Raw genomic sequence first — 21,570 nt, forward strand, 5'->3', positions numbered from 1 at the left:
GGCTCTCACCCCAACTGCATGACAAACTTCTTCTTTCTGCATGATGGCAGGCTAGCCTTCTGGAAAAAAGCCAAGATAAGGAACAGAGGCTCCTGGAGATGCCGGGGATTGAACCCGGGACCTCATACATGCGAAGCATGCGCTCTACCACTGAGCTACATCCCCACTTTTGCACTCGAGCTGTTTGATGGATGCAAGGAGTCCCTGAAACCCAGGGACTGCAAAGTCTCGATCATAATCAATGGAAGGTATTGTTTGAATAAAAGTGAAAGATATGGAAATCGAAGCACAAAATCCTTCGAGCCAGATTTGAACCAGCGACCTAAGGATGTCTGACTTTATGCTACAGTCCTCCGCTCTACCAACTGAGCTATCGAAGGAGTTGCTGAAGTATCTTTCAGCGCTGTAATTATCTCTCGCTCAAGAAAGGTTGTGGGGGTGGGGATCAGGAGCAGATCGATGAAAATCATGAACATTACCTGCAGCTCCCTCTCAAAGTCACCAGTTCTTAGAGCACACTGTAAGGTACGTCTTATCACCCCAAAGGAGGATTTCAGACCAAAGTTCATGTTCTGTCTTGGCTTGGGGATAAGCAGGGGTGCTCCAAATTTCAATTTTACAGAAAGGAAAGGAACTTTGATACAAAGACCTTGGGCAGCATTGGTGGCAAATGGATGGCTGCGCGGAACCATGAATGAAATGACAGAAAGTTATGGGAGTCATTACTAAGCACCCAGCATCAAGAACGTGCATTTTGGATGCATTTTCAAAAGGAAAGAGAACGGAAAAATCTGTAGATTGAAGGTGATTGAGATAAACAAAATATTCCGTTTTTCTAAAAGCTACTGTAAAGAGTCTTTGGTTTAGAAGAAGAACCCTTACCAATGATCAAGAGAGATGCGACAGATTTCTATCATCAAAGCATTATGGTTGTCAAGATGAATCATCACTTTGATGTCTTCAACAAGTAGGATTCTTTTGATCTATAATCATCAAAAATGAGATAGCCCCATTTCATGGGATTTTTCAAGGCAAACGTCTGACAGATTAAGCGGGGTCCTCATCCCGGTTGGAGGACATATCTCTTCCTTCATCATGATGCCAGCCTAGCTTTCTGCCCAAAATCCAAGGTAAGCATGGCAAAAGTCTGGAGATGCCGGGGATTGAACCCGGGGCCTCATACATGCAAAGCATGCGCTCTACCACTGAGCTACATCCCCACTTCTGCAAGATTTGACTGTATGATTGGAAACCCTGCATTGAACCGACGGCCACATCACCCCATTCGACTCTGCAGTATACAATGTCAGTCAGGAAAATCCTTCAGCCTTGTACCTGGATGATCTTCATGGTCTTATGTACAAATGCCTATATACAGCCTTCTTAGCGCAGTAGGCAGCGCGTCAGTCTCATAATCTGAAGGTCCTGAGTTCGATCCTCAGAGAGGGCATTTATTTCCTTCTTTTGGAATGCAAAATTCTCCGATTTTCTTGAAATGCGCAAACTATGCCTAGTTCAAAGATTTTTCCAAAGCAAATGTCTGACTATTTAAGTGGGGCTCTCACCCCAACTGCATGACAAACTTCTTCTTTCTGCATGATGGCAGGCTAGCCTTCTGGAAAAAAGCCAAGATAAGGAACAGAGGCTCCTGGAGATGCCGGGGATTGAACCCGGGACCTCATACATGCGAAACATGCGCTCTACCACTGAGCTACATCCCCACTTTTGCACTTGAGCTGTTTGATGGATGCAAGGAATCCCTGAAACCCAGGGACTGCAAAGTCTCGATCATAATCAATGGAAGGTATTGTTTGAATAAAAGTGAAAGATATGGAAATCGAAGCACAAAATCCTTCGAGCCTGATTTGAACCAGCGACCTAAGGATGTCTGACTTTATGCTACAGTCCTCCGCTCTACCAACTGAGCTATCGAAGGAGTGGCTGAAGTATCTTTCAGCGCTGTAATTATCTCTCGCTCAAGAAAGGTTGTGGGGTGGGGATCAGGAGCAGATCGATGAAAATCATTAACATTACCTGCAGCTCCCTCTCAAAGTCACCAGTTCTTAGAGCACACTGTAAGGTACGTCTTATCACCCCAAAGGAGGATTTCAGACCAAAGTTCATGTTCTGTCTTGGCTTGGGGATAAGCAGGGGTGCTCCAAATTTCAATTTTACAGAAAGGAAAGGAACTTTGATACAAAGACCTTGGGCAGCATTGGTGGCAAATGGATGGCTGCGCGGAACCATGAAAGAAATGACAGAAAGTTATGGGAGTCATTACTAAGCACCCAGCATCAAGAACGTGCATTTTGGATGCATTTTCAAAAGGAAAGAGAACGAAAAAAATCTGTAGATTGAAGGTGATTGAGATAAACAAAATATTCCGTTTTTCTAAAAGCTACTGTAAAGAGTCTTTGGTTTAGAAGAAGAACCCTTACCAATGATCAAGAGAGATGCGACAGATTTCTATCATCAAAGCATTATGGTTGTCAAGATGAATCATCACTTTGATGTCTTCAACAAGTAGGATTCTTTTGATCTATAATCATCAAAAATGAGATAGCCCCATTTCATGGGATTTTTCAAGGCAAACGTCTGACAGATTAAGCGGGGTCCTCTTCCCGGTTGGAGGACATATCTCTTCCTTCATCATGATGCCAGCCTAGCTTTCTGCCCAAAATCCAAGGTAAGCATGGCAAAAGTCTGGAGATGCCGGGGATTGAACCCGGGGCCTCATACATGCAAAGCATGCGCTCTACCACTGAGCTACATCCCCACTTCTGCAAGATTTGACTGTATGATTGGAAACCCTGCATTGAACCGACGGCCACATCACCCCATTCGACTCTGCAGTATACAATGTCAGTCAGGAAAATCCTTCAGCCTTGTACCTGGATGATCTTCATGGTCTTATGTACAAATGCCTATATACAGCCTTCTTAGCGCAGTAGGCAGCGCGTCAGTCTCATAATCTGAAGGTCCTGAGTTCGATCCTCAGAGAGGGCATTTATTTCCTTCTTTTGGAATGCAAAATTCTCCGATTTTCTTGAAATGCGCAAACTATGCCTAGTTCAAAGATTTTTCCAAAGCAAATGTCTGACTATTTAAGTGGGGCTCTCACCCCAACTGCATGACAAACTTCTTCTTTCTGCATGATGGCAGGCTAGCCTTCTGGAAAAAAGCCAAGATAAGGAACAGAGGCTCCTGGAGATGCCGGGGATTGAACCCGGGACCTCATACATGCGAAACATGCGCTCTACCACTGAGCTACATCCCCACTTTTGCACTTGAGCTGTTTGATGGATGCAAGGAATCCCTGAAACCCAGGGACTGCAAAGTCTCGATCATAATCAATGGAAGGTATTGTTTGAATAAAAGTGAAAGATATGGAAATCGAAGCACAAAATCCTTCGAGCCTGATTTGAACCAGCGACCTAAGGATGTCTGACTTTATGCTACAGTCCTCCGCTCTACCAACTGAGCTATCGAAGGAGTTGCTGAAGTATCTTTCAGCGCTGTAATTATCTCTCGCTCAAGAAAGGTTGTGGGGGTGGGGATCAGGAGCAGATCGATGAAAATCATTAACATTACCTGCAGCTCCCTCTCAAAGTCACCAGTTCTTAGAGCACACTGTAAGGTACGTCTTATCACCCCAAAGGAGGATTTCAGACCAAAGTTCATGTTCTGTCTTGGCTTGGGGATAAGCAGGGGTGCTCCAAATTTCAATTTTACAGAAAGGAAAGGAACTTTGATACAAAGACCTTGGGCAGCATTGGTGGCAAATGGATGGCTGCGCGGAACCATGAAAGAAATGACAGAAAGTTATGGGAGTCATTACTAAGCACCCAGCATCAAGAACGTGCATTTTGGATGCATTTTCAAAAGGAAAGAGAACGGAAAAATCTGTAGATTGAAGGTGATTGAGATAAACAAAATATTCCGTTTTTCTAAAAGCTACTGTAAAGAGTCTTTGGTTTAGAAGAAGAACCCTTACCAATGATCAAGAGAGATGCGACAGATTTCTATCATCAAAGCATTATGGTTGTCAAGATGAATCATCACTTTGATGTCTTCAACAAGTAGGATTCTTTTGATCTATAATCATCAAAAATGAGATAGCCCCATTTCATGGGATTTTTCAAGGCAAACGTCTGACAGATTAAGCGGGGTCCTCATCCCGGTTGGAGGACATATCTCTTCCTTCATCATGATGCCAGCCTAGCTTTCTGCCCAAAATCCAAGGTAAGCATGGCAAAAGTCTGGAGATGCCGGGGATTGAACCCGGGGCCTCATACATGCAAAGCATGCGCTCTACCACTGAGCTACATCCCCACTTCTGCAAGATTTGACTGTATGATTGGAAACCCTGCATTGAACCGACGGCCACATCACCCCATTTGACTCTGCAGTATACAATGTCAGTCAGGAAAATCCTTCAGCCTTGTACCTGGATGATCTTCATGGTCTTATGTACAGATGCCTATATACAGCCTTCTTAGCGCAGTAGGCAGCGCGTCAGTCTCATAATCTGAAGGTCCTGAGTTCGATCCTCAGAGAGGGCATTTATTTCCTTCTTTTGGAATGCAAAATTCTCCGATTTTCTTGAAATGCGCAAACTATGCCTAGTTCAAAGATTTTTCCAAAGCAAATGTCTGACTATTTAAGTGGGGCTCTCACCCCAACTGCATGACAAACTTCTTCTTTCTGCATGATGGCAGGCTAGCCTTCTGGAAAAAAGCCAAGATAAGGAACAGAGGCTCCTGGAGATGCCGGGGATTGAACCCGGGACCTCATACATGCGAAACATGCGCTCTACCACTGAGCTACATCCCCACTTTTGCACTTGAGCTGTTTGATGGATGCAAGGAATCCCTGAAACCCAGGGACTGCAAAGTCTCGATCATAATCAATGGAAGGTATTGTTTGAATAAAAGTGAAAGATATGGAAATCGAAGCACAAAATCCTTCGAGCCTGATTTGAACCAGCGACCTAAGGATGTCTGACTTTATGCTACAGTCCTCCGCTCTACCAACTGAGCTATCGAAGGAGTGGCTGAAGTATCTTTCAGCGCTGTAATTATCTCTCGCTCAAGAAAGGTTGTGGGGTGGGGATCAGGAGCAGATCGATGAAAATCATTAACATTACCTGCAGCTCCCTCTCAAAGTCACCAGTTCTTAGAGCACACTGTAAGGTACGTCTTATCACCCCAAAGGAGGATTTCAGACCAAAGTTCATGTTCTGTCTTGGCTTGGGGATAAGCAGGGGTGCTCCAAATTTCAATTTTACAGAAAGGAAAGGAACTTTGATACAAAGACCTTGGGCAGCATTGGTGGCAAATGGATGGCTGCGCGGAACCATGAAAGAAATGACAGAAAGTTATGGGAGTCATTACTAAGCACCCAGCATCAAGAACGTGCATTTTGGATGCATTTTCAAAAGGAAAGAGAACGGAAAAATCTGTAGATTGAAGGTGATTGAGATAAACAAAATATTCCGTTTTTCTAAAAGCTACTGTAAAGAGTCTTTGGTTTAGAAGAAGAACCCTTACCAATGATCAAGAGAGATGCGACAGATTTCTATCATCAAAGCATTATGGTTGTCAAGATGAATCATCACTTTGATGTCTTCAACAAGTAGGATTCTTTTGATCTATAATCATCAAAAATGAGATAGCCCCATTTCATGGGATTTTTCAAGGCAAACGTCTGACAGATTAAGCGGGGTCCTCTTCCCGGTTGGAGGACATATCTCTTCCTTCATCATGATGCCAGCCTAGCTTTCTGCCCAAAATCCATGGTAAGCATGGCAAAAGTCTGGAGATGCCGGGGATTGAACCCGGGGCCTCATACATGCAAAGCATGCGCTCTACCACTGAGCTACATCCCCACTTCTGCAAGATTTGACTGTATGATTGGAAACCCTGCATTGAACCGACGGCCACATCACCCCATTCGACTCTGCAGTATACAATGTCAGTCAGGAAAATCCTTCAGCCTTGTACCTGGATGATCTTCATGGTCTTATGTACAAATGCCTATATACAGCCTTCTTAGCGCAGTAGGCAGCGCGTCAGTCTCATAATCTGAAGGTCCTGAGTTCGATCCTCAGAGAGGGCATTTATTTCCTTCTTTTGGAATGCAAAATTCTCCGATTTTCTTGAAATGCGCAAACTATGCCTAGTTCAAAGATTTTTCCAAAGCAAATGTCTGACTATTTAAGTGGGGCTCTCACCCCAACTGCATGACAAACTTCTTCTTTCTGCATGATGGCAGGCTAGCCTTCTGGAAAAAAGCCAAGATAAGGAACAGAGGCTCCTGGAGATGCCGGGGATTGAACCCGGGACCTCATACATGCGAAACATGCGCTCTACCACTGAGCTACATCCCCACTTTTGCACTTGAGCTGTTTGATGGATGCAAGGAATCCCTGAAACCCAGGGACTGCAAAGTCTCGATCATAATCAATGGAAGGTATTGTTTGAATAAAAGTGAAAGATATGGAAATCGAAGCACAAAATCCTTCGAGCCTGATTTGAACCAGCAACCTAAGGATGTCTGACTTTATGCTACAGTCCTCCGCTCTACCAACTGAGCTATCGAAGGAGTTGCTGAAGTATCTTTCAGCGCTGTAATTATCTCTCGCTCAAGAAAGGTTGTGGGGGTGGGGATCAGGAGCAGATCGATGAAAATCATTAACATTACCTGCAGCTCCCTCTCAAAGTCACCAGTTCTTAGAGCACACTGTAAGGTACGTCTTATCACCCCAAAGGAGGATTTCAGACCAAAGTTCATGTTCTGTCTTGGCTTGGGGATAAGCAGGGGTGCTCCAAATTTCAATTTTACAGAAAGGAAAGGAACTTTGATACAAAGACCTTGGGCAGCATTGGTGGCAAATGGATGGCTGCGCGGAACCATGAAAGAAATGACAGAAAGTTATGGGAGTCATTACTAAGCACCCAGCATCAAGAACGTGCATTTTGGATGCATTTTCAAAAGGAAAGAGAACGGAAAAATCTGTAGATTGAAGGTGATTGAGATAAACAAAATATTCCGTTTTTCTAAAAGCTACTGTAAAGAGTCTTTGGTTTAGAAGAAGAACCCTTACCAATGATCAAGAGAGATGCGACAGATTTCTATCATCAAAGCATTATGGTTGTCAAGATGAATCATCACTTTGATGTCTTCAACAAGTAGGATTCTTTTGATCTATAATCATCAAAAATGAGATAGCCCCATTTCATGGGATTTTTCAAGGCAAACGTCTGACAGATTAAGCGGGGTCCTCATCCCTGTTGGAGGACATATCTCTTCCTTCATCATGATGCCAGCCTAGCTTTCTGCCCAAAATCCAAGGTAAGCATGGCAAAAGTCTGGAGATGCCAGGGATTGAAACCGGGGCCTGATACATGCAAAGCATGCGCTCTACCACTGAGCTACATCCCCACTTCTGCAAAATTTGACTGTATGATTGGAAACCCTGCATTGAACCGACGGCCACATCACCCCATTTGACTCTGCAGTATACAATGTCAGTCAGGAAAAAACTTCAGCCTTGTACCTGGATGATCTTCATGGTCTTATGTACAGATGCCTATATACAGCCTTCTTAGCGCAGTAGGCAGCGCGTCAGTCTCATAATCTGAAGGTCCTGAGTTCGATCCTCAGAGAGGGCATTTATTTCCTTCTTTTGGAATGCAAAATTCTCCGATTTTCTTGAAATGCGCAAACTATGCCTAGTTCAAAGATTTTTCCAAAGCAAATGTCTGACTATTTAAGTGGGGCTCTCACCCCAACTGCATGACAAACTTCTTCTTTCTGCATGATGGCAGGCTAGCCTTCTGGAAAAAAGCCAAGATAAGGAACAGAGGCTCCTGGAGATGCCGGGGATTGAACCCGGGACCTCATACATGCGAAGCATGCGCTCTACCACTGAGCTACATCCCCACTTTTGCACTCGAGCTGTTTGATGGATGCAAGGAGTCCCTGAAACCCAGGGACTGCAAAGTCTCGATCATAATCAATGGAAGGTATTGTTTGAATAAAAGTGAAAGATATGGAAATCGAAGCACAAAATCCTTCGAGCCAGATTTGAACCAGCGACCTAAGGATGTCTGACTTTATGCTACAGTCCTCCGCTCTACCAACTGAGCTATCGAAGGAGTTGCTGAAGTATCTTTCAGCGCTGTAATTATCTCTCGCTCAAGAAAGGTTGTGGGGGTGGGGATCAGGAGCAGATCGATGAAAATCATGAACATTACCTGCAGCTCCCTCTCAAAGTCACCAGTTCTTAGAGCACACTGTAAGGTACGTCTTATCACCCCAAAGGAGGATTTCAGACCAAAGTTCATGTTCTGTCTTGGCTTGGGGATAAGCAGGGGTGCTCCAAATTTCAATTTTACAGAAAGGAAAGGAACTTTGATACAAAGACCTTGGGCAGCATTGGTGGCAAATGGATGGCTGCGCGGAACCATGAATGAAATGACAGAAAGTTATGGGAGTCATTACTAAGCACCCAGCATCAAGAACGTGCATTTTGGATGCATTTTCAAAAGGAAAGAGAACGGAAAAATCTGTAGATTGAAGGTGATTGAGATAAACAAAATATTCCGTTTTTCTAAAAGCTACTGTAAAGAGTCTTTGGTTTAGAAGAAGAACCCTTACCAATGATCAAGAGAGATGCGACAGATTTCTATCATCAAAGCATTATGGTTGTCAAGATGAATCATCACTTTGATGTCTTCAACAAGTAGGATTCTTTTGATCTATAATCATCAAAAATGAGATAGCCCCATTTCATGGGACTTTTCAAGGCAAACGTCTGACAGATTAAGCGGGGTCCTCTTCCCGGTTGGAGGACATATCTCTTCCTTCATCATGATGCCAGCCTAGCTTTCTGCCCAAAATCCAAGGTAAGCATGGCAAAAGTCTGGAGATGCCAGGGATTGAACCCGGGGCCTCATACATGCAAAGCATGCGCTCTACCACTGAGCTACATCCCCACTTCTGCAAGATTTGACTGTATGATTGGAAACCCTGCATTGAACCGACGGCCACATCACCCCATTCGACTCTGCAGTATACAATGTCAGTCAGGAAAATCCTTCAGCCTTGTACCTGGATGATCTTCATGGTCTTATGTACAAATGCCTATATACAGCCTTCTTAGCGCAGTAGGCAGCGCGTCAGTCTCATAATCTGAAGGTCCTGAGTTCGATCCTCAGAGAGGGCATTTATTTCCTTCTTTTGGAATGCAAAATTCTCCGATTTTCTTGAAATGCGCAAACTATGCCTAGTTCAAAGATTTTTCCAAAGCAAATGTCTGACTATTTAAGTGGGGCTCTCACCCCAACTGCATGACAAACTTCTTCTTTCTGCATGATGGCAGGCTAGCCTTCTGGAAAAAAGCCAAGATAAGGAACAGAGGCTCCTGGAGATGCCGGGGATTGAACCCGGGACCTCATACATGCGAAACATGCGCTCTACCACTGAGCTACATCCCCACTTTTGCACTTGAGCTGTTTGATGGATGCAAGGAATCCCTGAAACCCAGGGACTGCAAAGTCTCGATCATAATCAATGGAAGGTATTGTTTGAATAAAAGTGAAAGATATGGAAATCGAAGCACAAAATCCTTCGAGCCAGATTTGAACCAGCGACCTAAGGATGTCTGACTTTATGCTACAGTCCTCCGCTCTACCAACTGAGCTATCGAAGGAGTGGCTGAAGTATCTTTCAGCGCTGTAATTATCTCTCGCTCAAGAAAGGTTGTGGGGGTGGGGATCAGGAGCAGATCGATGAAAATCATGAACATTACCTGCAGCTCCCTCTCAAAGTCACCAGTTCTTAGAGCACACTGTAAGGTACGTCTTATCACCCCAAAGGAGGATTTCAGACCAAAGTTCATGTTCTGTCTTGGCTTGGGGATAAGCAGGGGTGCTCCAAATTTCAATTTTACAGAAAGGAAAGGAACTTTGATACAAAGACCTTGGGCAGCATTGGTGGCAAATGGATGGCTGCGCGGAACCATGAAAGAAATGACAGAAAGTTATGGGAGTCATTACTAAGCACCCAGCATCAAGAACGTGCATTTTGGATGCATTTTCAAAAGGAAAGAGAACGGAAAAATCTGTAGATTGAAGGTGATTGAGATAAACAAAATATTCCGTTTTTCTAAAAGCTACTGTAAAGAGTCTTTGGTTTAGAAGAAGAACCCTTACCAATGATCAAGAGAGATGCGACAGATTTCTATCATCAAAGCATTATGGTTGTCAAGATGAATCATCACTTTGATGTCTTCAACAAGTAGGATTCTTTTGATCTATAATCATCAAAAATGAGATAGCCCCATTTCATGGGATTTTTCAAGGCAAACGTCTGACAGATTAAGCGGGGTCCTCATCCCGGTTGGAGGACATATCTCTTCCTTCATCATGATGCCAGCCTAGCTTTCTGCCCAAAATCCAAGGTAAGCATGGCAAAAGTCTGGAGATGCCGGGGATTGAACCCGGGGCCTCATACATGCAAAGCATGCGCTATACCACTGAGCTACATCCCCACTTCTGCAAGATTTGACTGTATGATTGGAAACCCTGCATTGAACCGACGGCCACATCACCCCATTTGACTCTGCAGTATACAATGTCAGTCAGGAAAATCCTTCAGCCTTGTACCTGGATGATCTTCATGGTCTTATGTACAGATGCCTATATACAGCCTTCTTAGCGCAGTAGGCAGCGCGTCAGTCTCATAATCTGAAGGTCCTGAGTTCGATCCTCAGAGAGGGCATTTATTTCCTTCTTTTGGAATGCAAAATTCTCCGATTTTCTTGAAATGCGCAAACTATGCCTAGTTCAAAGATTTTTCCAAAGCAAATGTCTGACTATTTAAGTGGGGCTCTCACCCCAACTGCATGACAAACTTCTTCTTTCTGCATGATGGCAGGCTAGCCTTCTGGAAAAAAGCCAAGATAAGGAACAGAGGCTCCTGGAGATGCCGGGGATTGAACCCGGGACCTCATACATGCGAAACATGCGCTCTACCACTGAGCTACATCCCCACTTTTGCACTTGAGCTGTTTGATGGATGCAAGGAATCCCTGAAACCCAGGGACTGCAAAGTCTCGATCATAATCAATGGAAGGTATTGTTTGAATAAAAGTGAAAGATATGGAAATCGAAGCACAAAATCCTTCGAGCCTGATTTGAACCAGCGACCTAAGGATGTCTGACTTTATGCTACAGTCCTCCGCTCTACCAACTGAGCTATCGAAGGAGTGGCTGAAGTATCTTTCAGCGCTGTAATTATCTCTCGCTCAAGAAAGGTTGTGGGGTGGGGATCAGGAGCAGATCGATGAAAATCATTAACATTACCTGCAGCTCCCTCTCAAAGTCACCAGTTCTTAGAGCACACTGTAAGGTACGTCTTATCACCCCAAAGGAGGATTTCAGACCAAAGTTCATGTTCTGTCTTGGCTTGGGGATAAGCAGGGGTGCTCCAAATTTCAATTTTACAGAAAGGAAAGGAACTTTGATACAAAGACCTTGGGCAGCATTGGTGGCAAATGGATGGCTGCGCGGAACCATGAAAGAAATGACAGAAAGTTATGGGAGTCATTACTAAGCACCCAGCATCAAGAACGTGCATTTTGGATGCATTTTCAAAAGGAAAGAGAACGAAAAAAATCTGTAGATTGAAGGTGATTGAGATAAACAAAATATTAAGTTTTTCTAAAAGCTACTGTAAAGAGTCTTTGGTTTAGAAGAAGAACCCTTACCAATGATCAAGAGAGATGCGACAGATTTCTATCATCAAAGCATTATGGTTGTCAAGATGAATCATCACTTTGATGTCTTCAACAAGTAGGATTCTTTTGATCTATAATCATCAAAAATGAGATAGCCCCATTTCATGGGATTTTTCAAGGCAAACGTCTGACAGATTAAGCGGGGTCCTCTTCCCGGTTGGAGGACATATCTCTTCCTTCATCATGATGCCAGCCTAGCTTTCTGCCCAAAATCCAAGGTAAGCATGGCAAAAGTCTGGAGATGCCGGGGATTGAACCCGGGGCCTCATACATGCAAAGCATGCGCTCTACCACTGAGCTACATCCCCACTTCTGCAAGATTTGACTGTATGATTGGAAACCCTGCATTGAACCGACGGCCACATCACCCCATTCGACTCTGCAGTATACAATGTCAGTCAGGAAAATCCTTCAGCCTTGTACCTGGATGATCTTCATGGTCTTATGTACAAATGCCTATATACAGCCTTCTTAGCGCAGTAGGCAGCGCGTCAGTCTCATAATCTGAAGGTCCTGAGTTCGATCCTCAGAGAGGGCATTTATTTCCTTCTTTTGGAATGCAAAATTCTCCGATTTTCTTGAAATGCGCAAACTATGCCTAGTTCAAAGATTTTTCCAAAGCAAATGTCTGACTATTTAAGTGGGGCTCTCACCCCAACTGCATGACAAACTTCTTCTTTCTGCATGATGGCAGGCTAGCCTTCTGGAAAAAAGCCAAGATAAGGAACAGAGGCTCCTGGAGATGCCGGGGATTGAACCCGGGACCTCATACATGCGAAACATGCGCTCTACCACTGAGCTACATCCCCACTTTTGCACTTGAGCTGTTTGATGGATGCAAGGAATCCCTGAAACCCAGGGACTGCAAAGTCTCGATCATAATCAATGGAAGGTATTGTTTGAATAAAAGTGAAAGATATGGAAATCGAAGCACAAAATCCTTCGAGCCTGATTTGAACCAGCGACCTAAGGATGTCTGACTTTATGCTACAGTCCTCCGCTCTACCAACTGAGCTATCGAAGGAGTTGCTGAAGTATCTTTCAGCGCTGTAATTATCTCTCGCTCAAGAAAGGTTGTGGGGGTGGGGATCAGGAGCAGATCGATGAAAATCATTAACATTACCTGCAGCTCCCTCTCAAAGTCACCAGTTCTTAGAGCACACTGTAAGGTACGTCTTATCACCCCAAAGGAGGATTTCAGACCAAAGTTCATGTTCTGTCTTGGCTTGGGGATAAGCAGGGGTGCTCCAAATTTCAATTTTACAGAAAGGAAAGGAACTTTGATACAAAGACCTTGGGCAGCATTGGTGGCAAATGGATGGCTGCGCGGAACCATGAAAGAAATGACAGAAAGTTATGGGAGTCATTACTAAGCACCCAGCATCAAGAACGTGCATTTTGGATGCATTTTCAAAAGGAAAGAGAACGGAAAAATCTGTAGATTGAAGGTGATTGAGATAAACAAAATATTCCGTTTTTCTAAAAGCTACTGTAAAGAGTCTTTGGTTTAGAAGAAGAACCCTTACCAATGATCAAGAGAGATGCGACAGATTTCTATCATCAAAGCATTATGGTTGTCAAGATGAATCATCACTTTGATGTCTTCAACAAGTAGGATTCTTTTGATCTATAATCATCAAAAATGAGATAGCCCCATTTCATGGGATTTTTCAAGGCAAACGTCTGACAGATTAAGCGGGGTCCTCATCCCGGTTGGAGGACATATCTCTTCCTTCATCATGATGCCAGCCTAGCTTTCTGCCCAAAATCCAAGGTAAGCATGGCAAAAGTCTGGAGATGCCGGGGATTGAACCCGGGGCCTCATACATGCAAAGCATGCGCTCTACCACTGAGCTACATCCCCACTTCTGCAAGATTTGACTGTATGATTGGAAACCCTGCATTGAACCGACGGCCACATCACCCCATTTGACTCTGCAGTATACAATGTCAGTCAGGAAAATCCTTCAGCCTTGTACCTGGATGATCTTCATGGTCTTATGTACAGATGCCTATATACAGCCTTCTTAGCGCAGTAGGCAGCGCGTCAGTCTCATAATCTGAAGGTCCTGAGTTCGATCCTCAGAGAGGGCATTTATTTCCTTCTTTTGGAATGCAAAATTCTCCGATTTTCTTGAAATGCGCAAACTATGCCTAGTTCAAAGATTTTTCCAAAGCAAATGTCTGACTATTTAAGTGGGGCTCTCACCCCAACTGCATGACAAACTTCTTCTTTCTGCATGATGGCAGGCTAGCCTTCTGGAAAAAAGCCAAGATAAGGAACAGAGGCTCCTGGAGATGCCGGGGATTGAACCCGGGACCTCATACATGCGAAACATGCGCTCTACCACTGAGCTACATCCCCACTTTTGCACTTGAGCTGTTTGATGGATGCAAGGAATCCCTGAAACCCAGGGACTGCAAAGTCTCGATCATAATCAATGGAAGGTATTGTTTGAATAAAAGTGAAAGATATGGAAATCGAAGCACAAAATCCTTCGAGCCTGATTTGAACCAGCGACCTAAGGATGTCTGACTTTATGCTACAGTCCTCCGCTCTACCAACTGAGCTATCGAAGGAGTGGCTGAAGTATCTTTCAGCGCTGTAATTATCTCTCGCTCAAGAAAGGTTGTGGGGTGGGGATCAGGAGCAGATCGATGAAAATCATTAACATTACCTGCAGCTCCCTCTCAAAGTCACCAGTTCTTAGAGCACACTGTAAGGTACGTCTTATCACCCCAAAGGAGGATTTCAGACCAAAGTTCATGTTCTGTCTTGGCTTGGGGATAAGCAGGGGTGCTCCAAATTTCAATTTTACAGAAAGGAAAGGAACTTTGATACAAAGACCTTGGGCAGCATTGGTGGCAAATGGATGGCTGCGCGGAACCATGAAAGAAATGACAGAAAGTTATGGGAGTCATTACTAAGCACCCAGCATCAAGAACGTGCATTTTGGATGCATTTTCAAAAGGAAAGAGAACGGAAAAATCTGTAGATTGAAGGTGATTGAGATAAACAAAATATTCCGTTTTTCTAAAAGCTACTGTAAAGAGTCTTTGGTTTAGAAGAAGAACCCTTACCAATGATCAAGAGAGATGCGACAGATTTCTATCATCAAAGCATTATGGTTGTCAAGATGAATCATCACTTTGATGTCTTCAACAAGTAGGATTCTTTTGATCTATAATCATCAAAAATGAGATAGCCCCATTTCATGGGATTTTTCAAGGCAAACGTCTGACAGATTAAGCGGGGTCCTCTTCCCGGTTGGAGGACATATCTCTTCCTTCATCATGATGCCAGCCTAGCTTTCTGCCCAAAATCCATGGTAAGCATGGCAAAAGTCTGGAGATGCCGGGGATTGAACCCGGGGCCTCATACATGCAAAGCATGCGCTCTACCACTGAGCTACATCCCCACTTCTGCAAGATTTGACTGTATGATTGGAAACCCTGCATTGAACCGACGGCCACATCACCCCATTCGACTCTGCAGTATACAATGTCAGTCAGGAAAATCCTTCAGCCTTGTACCTGGATGATCTTCATGGTCTTATGTACAAATGCCTATATACAGCCTTCTTAGCGCAGTAGGCAGCGCGTCAGTCTCATAATCTGAAGGTCCTGAGTTCGATCCTCAGAGAGGGCATTTATTTCCTTCTTTTGGAATGCAAAATTCTCCGATTTTCTTGAAATGCGCAAACTATGCCTAGTTCAAAGATTTTTCCAAAGCAAATGTCTGACTATTTAAGTGGGGCTCTCACCCCAACTGCATGACAAACTTCTTCTTTCTGCATGATGGCAGGCTAGCCTTCTGGAAAAAAGCCAAGATAAGGAACAGAGGCTCCTGGAGATGCCGGGGATTGAACCCGGGACCTCATACATGCGAAACATGCGCTCTACCACTGAGCTACATCCCCACTTTTGCACTTGAGCTGTTTGATGGATGCAAGGAATCCCTGAAACCCAGGGACTGCAAAGTCTCGATCATAATCAATGGAAGGTATTGTTTGAATAAAAGTGAAAGATATGGAAATCGAAGCACAAAATCCTTCGAGCCTGATTTGAACCAGCAACCTAAGGATGTCTGACTTTATGCTACAGTCCTCCGCTCTACCAACTGAGCTATCGAAGGAGTTGCTGAAGTATCTTTCAGCGCTGTAATTATCTCTCGCTCAAGAAAGGTTGTGGGGGTGGGGATCAGGAGCAGATCGATGAAAATCATTAACATTACCTGCAGCTCCCTCTCAAAGTCACCAGTTCTTAGAGCACACTGTAAGGTACGTCTTATCACCCCAAAGGAGGATTTCAGACCAAAGTTCATGTTCTGTCTTGGCTTGGGGATAAGCAGGGGTGCTCCAAATTTCAATTTTACAGAAAGGAAAGGAACTTTGATACAAAGACCTTGGGCAGCATTGGTGGCAAATGGATGGCTGCGCGGAACCATGAAAGAAATGACAGAAAGTTATGGGAGTCATTACTAAGCACCCAGCATCAAGAACGTGCATTTTGGATGCATTTTCAAAAGGAAAGAGAACGGAAAAATCTGTAGATTGAAGGTGATTGAGATAAACAAAATATTCCGTTTTTCTAAAAGCTACTGTAAAGAGTCTTTGGTTTAGAAGAAGAACCCTTACCAATGATCAAGAGAGATGCGACAGATTTCTATCATCAAAGCATTATGGTTGTCAAGATGAATCATCACTTTGATGTCTTCAACAAGTAGGATTCTTTTGATCTATAATCATCAAAAATGAGATAGCCCCATTTCATGGGATTTTTCAAGGCAAACGTCTGACAGATTAAGCGGGGTCCTCATCCCTGTTGGAGGACATATCTCTTCCTTCATCATGATGCCAGCCTAGCTTTCTGCCCAAAATCCAAGGTAAGCATGGCAAAAGTCTGGAGATGCCAGGGATTGAAACCGGGGCCTGATACATGCAAAGCATGCGCTCTACCACTGAGCTACATCCCCACTTCTGCAAAATTTGACTGTATGATTGGAAACCCTGCATTGAACCGACGGCCACATCACCCCATTTGACTCTGCAGTATACAATGTCAGTCAGGAAAAAACTTCAGCCTTGTACCTGGATGATCTTCATGGTCTTATGTACAGATGCCTATATACAGCCTTCTTAGCGCAGTAGGCAGCGCGTCAGTCTCATAATCTGAAGGTCCTGAGTTCGATCCTCAGAGAGGGCATTTATTTCCTTCTTTTGGAATGCAAAATTCTCCGATTTTCTTGAAATGCGCAAACTATGCCTAGTTCAAAGATTTTTCCAAAGCAAATGTCTGACTATTTAAGTGGGGCTCTCACCCCAACTGCATGACAAACTTCTTCTTTCTGCATGATGGCAGGCTAGCCTTCTGGAAAAAAGCCAAGATAAGGAACAGAGGCTCCTGGAGATGCCGGGGATTGAACCCGGGACCTCATACATGCGAAGCATGCGCTCTACCACTGAGCTACATCCCCACTTTTGCACTCGAGCTGTTTGATGGATGCAAGGAGTCCCTGAAACCCAGGGACTGCAAAGTCTCGATCATAATCAATGGAAGGTATTGTTTGAATAAAAGTGAAAGATATGGAAATCGAAGCACAAAATCCTTCGAGCCAGATTTGAACCAGCGACCTAAGGATGTCTGACTTTATGCTACAGTCCTCCGCTCTACCAACTGAGCTATCGAAGGAGTTGCTGAAGTATCTTTCAGCGCTGTAATTATCTCTCGCTCAAGAAAGGTTGTGGGGGTGGGGATCAGGAGCAGATCGATGAAAATCATGAACATTACCTGCAGCTCCCTCTCAAAGTCACCAGTTCTTAGAGCACACTGTAAGGTACGTCTTATCACCCCAAAGGAGGATTTCAGACCAAAGTTCATGTTCTGTCTTGGCTTGGGGATAAGCAGGGGTGCTCCAAATTTCAATTTTACAGAAAGGAAAGGAACTTTGATACAAAGACCTTGGGCAGCATTGGTGGCAAATGGATGGCTGCGCGGAACCATGAATGAAATGACAGAAAGTTATGGGAGTCATTACTAAGCACCCAGCATCAAGAACGTGCATTTTGGATGCATTTTCAAAAGGAAAGAGAACGGAAAAATCTGTAGATTGAAGGTGATTGAGATAAACAAAATATTCCGTTTTTCTAAAAGCTACTGTAAAGAGTCTTTGGTTTAGAAGAAGAACCCTTACCAATGATCAAGAGAGATGCGACAGATTTCTATCATCAAAGCATTATGGTTGTCAAGATGAATCATCACTTTGATGTCTTCAACAAGTAGGATTCTTTTGATCTATAATCATCAAAAATGAGATAGCCCCATTTCATGGGACTTTTCAAGGCAAACGTCTGACAGATTAAGCGGGGTCCTCTTCCCGGTTGGAGGACATATCTCTTCCTTCATCATGATGCCAGCCTAGCTTTCTGCCCAAAATCCAAGGTAAGCATGGCAAAAGTCTGGAGATGCCAGGGATTGAACCCGGGGCCTCATACATGCAAAGCATGCGCTCTACCACTGAGCTACATCCCCACTTCTGCAAGATTTGACTGTATGATTGGAAACCCTGCATTGAACCGACGGCCACATCACCCCATTCGACTCTGCAGTATACAATGTCAGTCAGGAAAATCCTTCAGCCTTGTACCTGGATGATCTTCATGGTCTTATGTACAAATGCCTATATACAGCCTTCTTAGCGCAGTAGGCAGCGCGTCAGTCTCATAATCTGAAGGTCCTGAGTTCGATCCTCAGAGAGGGCATTTATTTCCTTCTTTTGGAATGCAAAATTCTCCGATTTTCTTGAAATGCGCAAACTATGCCTAGTTCAAAGATTTTTCCAAAGCAAATGTCTGACTATTTAAGTGGGGCTCTCACCCCAACTGCATGACAAACTTCTTCTTTCTGCATGATGGCAGGCTAGCCTTCTGGAAAAAAGCCAAGATAAGGAACAGAGGCTCCTGGAGATGCCGGGGATTGAACCCGGGACCTCATACATGCGAAACATGCGCTCTACCACTGAGCTACATCCCCACTTTTGCACTTGAGCTGTTTGATGGATGCAAGGAATCCCTGAAACCCAGGGACTGCAAAGTCTCGATCATAATCAATGGAAGGTATTGTTTGAATAAAAGTGAAAGATATGGAAATCGAAGCACAAAATCCTTCGAGCCAGATTTGAACCAGCGACCTAAGGATGTCTGACTTTATGCTACAGTCCTCCGCTCTACCAACTGAGCTATCGAAGGAGTGGCTGAAGTATCTTTCAGCGCTGTAATTATCTCTCGCTCAAGAAAGGTTGTGGGGGTGGGGATCAGGAGCAGATCGATGAAAATCATGAACATTACCTGCAGCTCCCTCTCAAAGTCACCAGTTCTTAGAGCACACTGTAAGGTACGTCTTATCACCCCAAAGGAGGATTTCAGACCAAAGTTCATGTTCTGTCTTGGCTTGGGGATAAGCAGGGGTGCTCCAAATTTCAATTTTACAGAAAGGAAAGGAACTTTGATACAAAGACCTTGGGCAGCATTGGTGGCAAATGGATGGCTGCGCGGAACCATGAAAGAAATGACAGAAAGTTATGGGAGTCATTACTAAGCACCCAGCATCAAGAACGTGCATTTTGGATGCATTTTCAAAAGGAAAGAGAACGGAAAAATCTGTAGATTGAAGGTGATTGAGATAAACAAAATATTCCGTTTTTCTAAAAGCTACTGTAAAGAGTCTTTGGTTTAGAAGAAGAACCCTTACCAATGATCAAGAGAGATGCGACAGATTTCTATCATCAAAGCATTATGGTTGTCAAGATGAATCATCACTTTGATGTCTTCAACAAGTAGGATTCTTTTGATCTATAATCATCAAAAATGAGATAGCCCCATTTCATGGGATTTTTCAAGGCAAACGTCTGACAGATTAAGCGGGGTCCTCTTCCCGGTTGGAGGACATATCTCTTCCTTCATCATGATGCCAGCCTAGCTTTCTGCCCAAAATCCAAGGTAAGCATGGCAAAAGTCTGGAGATGCCGGGGATTGAACCCGGGGCCTCATACATGCAAAGCATGCGCTCTACCACTGAGCTACATCCCCACTTCTGCAAGATTTGACTGTATGATTGGAAACCCTGCATTGAACCGACGGCCACATCACCCCATTCGACTCTGCAGTATACAATGTCAGTCAGGAAAATCCTTCAGCCTTGTACCTGGATGATCTTCATGGTCTTATGTACAAATGCCTATATACAGCCTTCTTAGCGCAGTAGGCAGCGCGTCAGTCTCATAATCTGAAGGTCCTGAGTTCGATCCTCAGAGAGGGCATTTATTTCCTTCTTTTGGAATGCAAAATTCTCCGATTTTCTTGAAATGCGCAAACTATGCCTAGTTCAAAGATTTTTCCAAAGCAAATGTCTGACTATTTAAGTGGGGCTCTCACCCCAACTGCATGACAAACTTCTTCTTTCTGCATGATGGCAGGCTAGCCTTCTGGAAAAAAGCCAAGATAAGGAACAGAGGCTCCTGGAGATGCCGGGGATTGAACCCGGGACCTCATACATGCGAAACATGCGCTCTACCACTGAGCTACATCCCCACTTTTGCACTTGAGCTGTTTAATGGATGCAAGGAATCCCTGAAACCCAGGGACTGCAAAGTCTCGATCATAATCAATGGAAGGTATTGTTTGAATAAAAGTGAAAGATATGGAAATCGAAGCACAAAATCCTTCGAGCCAGATTTGAACCAGCGACCTAAGGATGTCTGACTTTATGCTACAGTCCTCCGCTCTACCAACTGAGCTATCGAAGGAGTGGCTGAAGTATCTTTCAGCGCTGTAATTATCTCTCGCTCAAGAAAGGTTGTGGGGGTGGGGATCAGGAGCAGATCGATGAAAATCATGAACATTACCTGCAGCTCCCTCTCAAAGTCACCAGTTCTTAGAGCACACTGTAAGGTACGTCTTATCACCCCAAAGGAGGATTTCAGACCAAAGTTCATGTTCTGTCTTGGCTTGGGGATAAGCAGGGGTGCTCCAAATTTCAATTTTACAGAAAGGAAAGGAACTTTGATACAAAGACCTTGGGCAGCATTGGTGGCAAATGGATGGCTGCGCGGAACCATGAAAGAAATGACAGAAAGTTATGGGAGTCATTACTAAGCACCCAGCATCAAGAACGTGCATTTTGGATGCATTTTCAAAAGGAAAGAGAACGGAAAAATCTGTAGATTGAAGGTGATTGAGATAAACAAAATATTCCGTTTTTCTAAAAGCTACTGTAAAGAGTCTTTGGTTTAGAAGAAGAACCCTTACCAATGATCAAGAGAGATGCGACAGATTTCTATCATCAAAGCATTATGGTTGTCAAGATGAATCATCACTTTGATGTCTTCAACAAGTAGGATTCTTTTGATCTATAATCATCAAAAATGAGATAGCCCCATTTCATGGGATTTTTCAAGGCAAACGTCTGACAGATTAAGCGGGGTCCTCTTCCCGGTTGGAGGACATATCTCTTCCTTCATCATGATGCCAGCCTAGCTTTCTGCCCAAAATCCAAGGTAAGCATGGCAAAAGTCTGGAGATGCCGGGGATTGAACCCGGGGCCTCATACATGCAAAGCATGCGCTCTACCACTGAGCTACATCCCCACTTCTGCAAGATTTGACTGTATGATTGGAAACCCTGCATTGAACCGACGGCCACATCACCCCATTCGACTCTGCAGTATACAATGTCAGTCAGGAAAATCCTTCAGCCTTGTACCTGGATGAT

The 21,570-nt window shown here is 44.0% G+C and overlaps 16 non-coding genes across 16 annotated transcripts; 13 read left to right on the forward strand and 3 right to left on the reverse strand.

The window, feature by feature from the left end:
- Positions 1 to 93: 93 nt before the first annotated feature.
- TRNAA-CGC (transfer RNA alanine (anticodon CGC)) lies at positions 94 to 165 on the reverse strand. Its single transcript has one exon. It is a non-coding gene; the product is annotated as a tRNA-Ala (tRNA).
- Positions 166 to 1,377: 1,212 nt separating this feature from the next.
- Positions 1,378 to 1,450, forward strand: TRNAM-CAU (transfer RNA methionine (anticodon CAU)). Its single transcript has one exon. It is a non-coding gene; the product is annotated as a tRNA-Met (tRNA).
- Positions 1,451 to 2,933: 1,483 nt separating this feature from the next.
- Positions 2,934 to 3,006, forward strand: TRNAM-CAU (transfer RNA methionine (anticodon CAU)). Its single transcript has one exon. It is a non-coding gene; the product is annotated as a tRNA-Met (tRNA).
- A 1,483-nt stretch (positions 3,007 to 4,489) lies between these two features.
- TRNAM-CAU (transfer RNA methionine (anticodon CAU)) lies at positions 4,490 to 4,562 on the forward strand. The gene has a single exon. It is a non-coding gene; the product is annotated as a tRNA-Met (tRNA).
- Positions 4,563 to 6,044: 1,482 nt separating this feature from the next.
- Positions 6,045 to 6,117, forward strand: TRNAM-CAU (transfer RNA methionine (anticodon CAU)). Its single transcript has one exon. It is a non-coding gene; the product is annotated as a tRNA-Met (tRNA).
- A 1,483-nt stretch (positions 6,118 to 7,600) lies between these two features.
- TRNAM-CAU (transfer RNA methionine (anticodon CAU)) lies at positions 7,601 to 7,673 on the forward strand. Its single transcript has one exon. It is a non-coding gene; the product is annotated as a tRNA-Met (tRNA).
- Positions 7,674 to 7,872: 199 nt separating this feature from the next.
- Positions 7,873 to 7,944, reverse strand: TRNAA-CGC (transfer RNA alanine (anticodon CGC)). The gene has a single exon. It is a non-coding gene; the product is annotated as a tRNA-Ala (tRNA).
- A 1,212-nt stretch (positions 7,945 to 9,156) lies between these two features.
- On the forward strand, positions 9,157 to 9,229 carry TRNAM-CAU (transfer RNA methionine (anticodon CAU)). The gene has a single exon. It is a non-coding gene; the product is annotated as a tRNA-Met (tRNA).
- Positions 9,230 to 10,712: 1,483 nt separating this feature from the next.
- On the forward strand, positions 10,713 to 10,785 carry TRNAM-CAU (transfer RNA methionine (anticodon CAU)). The gene has a single exon. It is a non-coding gene; the product is annotated as a tRNA-Met (tRNA).
- Positions 10,786 to 12,268: 1,483 nt separating this feature from the next.
- On the forward strand, positions 12,269 to 12,341 carry TRNAM-CAU (transfer RNA methionine (anticodon CAU)). Its single transcript has one exon. It is a non-coding gene; the product is annotated as a tRNA-Met (tRNA).
- Positions 12,342 to 13,824: 1,483 nt separating this feature from the next.
- On the forward strand, positions 13,825 to 13,897 carry TRNAM-CAU (transfer RNA methionine (anticodon CAU)). Its single transcript has one exon. It is a non-coding gene; the product is annotated as a tRNA-Met (tRNA).
- A 1,482-nt stretch (positions 13,898 to 15,379) lies between these two features.
- TRNAM-CAU (transfer RNA methionine (anticodon CAU)) lies at positions 15,380 to 15,452 on the forward strand. The gene has a single exon. It is a non-coding gene; the product is annotated as a tRNA-Met (tRNA).
- A 1,483-nt stretch (positions 15,453 to 16,935) lies between these two features.
- On the forward strand, positions 16,936 to 17,008 carry TRNAM-CAU (transfer RNA methionine (anticodon CAU)). The gene has a single exon. It is a non-coding gene; the product is annotated as a tRNA-Met (tRNA).
- A 199-nt stretch (positions 17,009 to 17,207) lies between these two features.
- TRNAA-CGC (transfer RNA alanine (anticodon CGC)) lies at positions 17,208 to 17,279 on the reverse strand. The gene has a single exon. It is a non-coding gene; the product is annotated as a tRNA-Ala (tRNA).
- A 1,212-nt stretch (positions 17,280 to 18,491) lies between these two features.
- On the forward strand, positions 18,492 to 18,564 carry TRNAM-CAU (transfer RNA methionine (anticodon CAU)). Its single transcript has one exon. It is a non-coding gene; the product is annotated as a tRNA-Met (tRNA).
- Positions 18,565 to 20,047: 1,483 nt separating this feature from the next.
- On the forward strand, positions 20,048 to 20,120 carry TRNAM-CAU (transfer RNA methionine (anticodon CAU)). Its single transcript has one exon. It is a non-coding gene; the product is annotated as a tRNA-Met (tRNA).
- Positions 20,121 to 21,570: the final 1,450 nt, after the last annotated feature.

The sequence above is a fragment of the Triturus cristatus genome, chromosome 4_1 (assembly GCF_964204655.1).
Source record: "Triturus cristatus chromosome 4_1, aTriCri1.1, whole genome shotgun sequence".
NCBI lineage: Eukaryota > Metazoa > Chordata > Amphibia > Caudata > Salamandridae > Triturus > Triturus cristatus.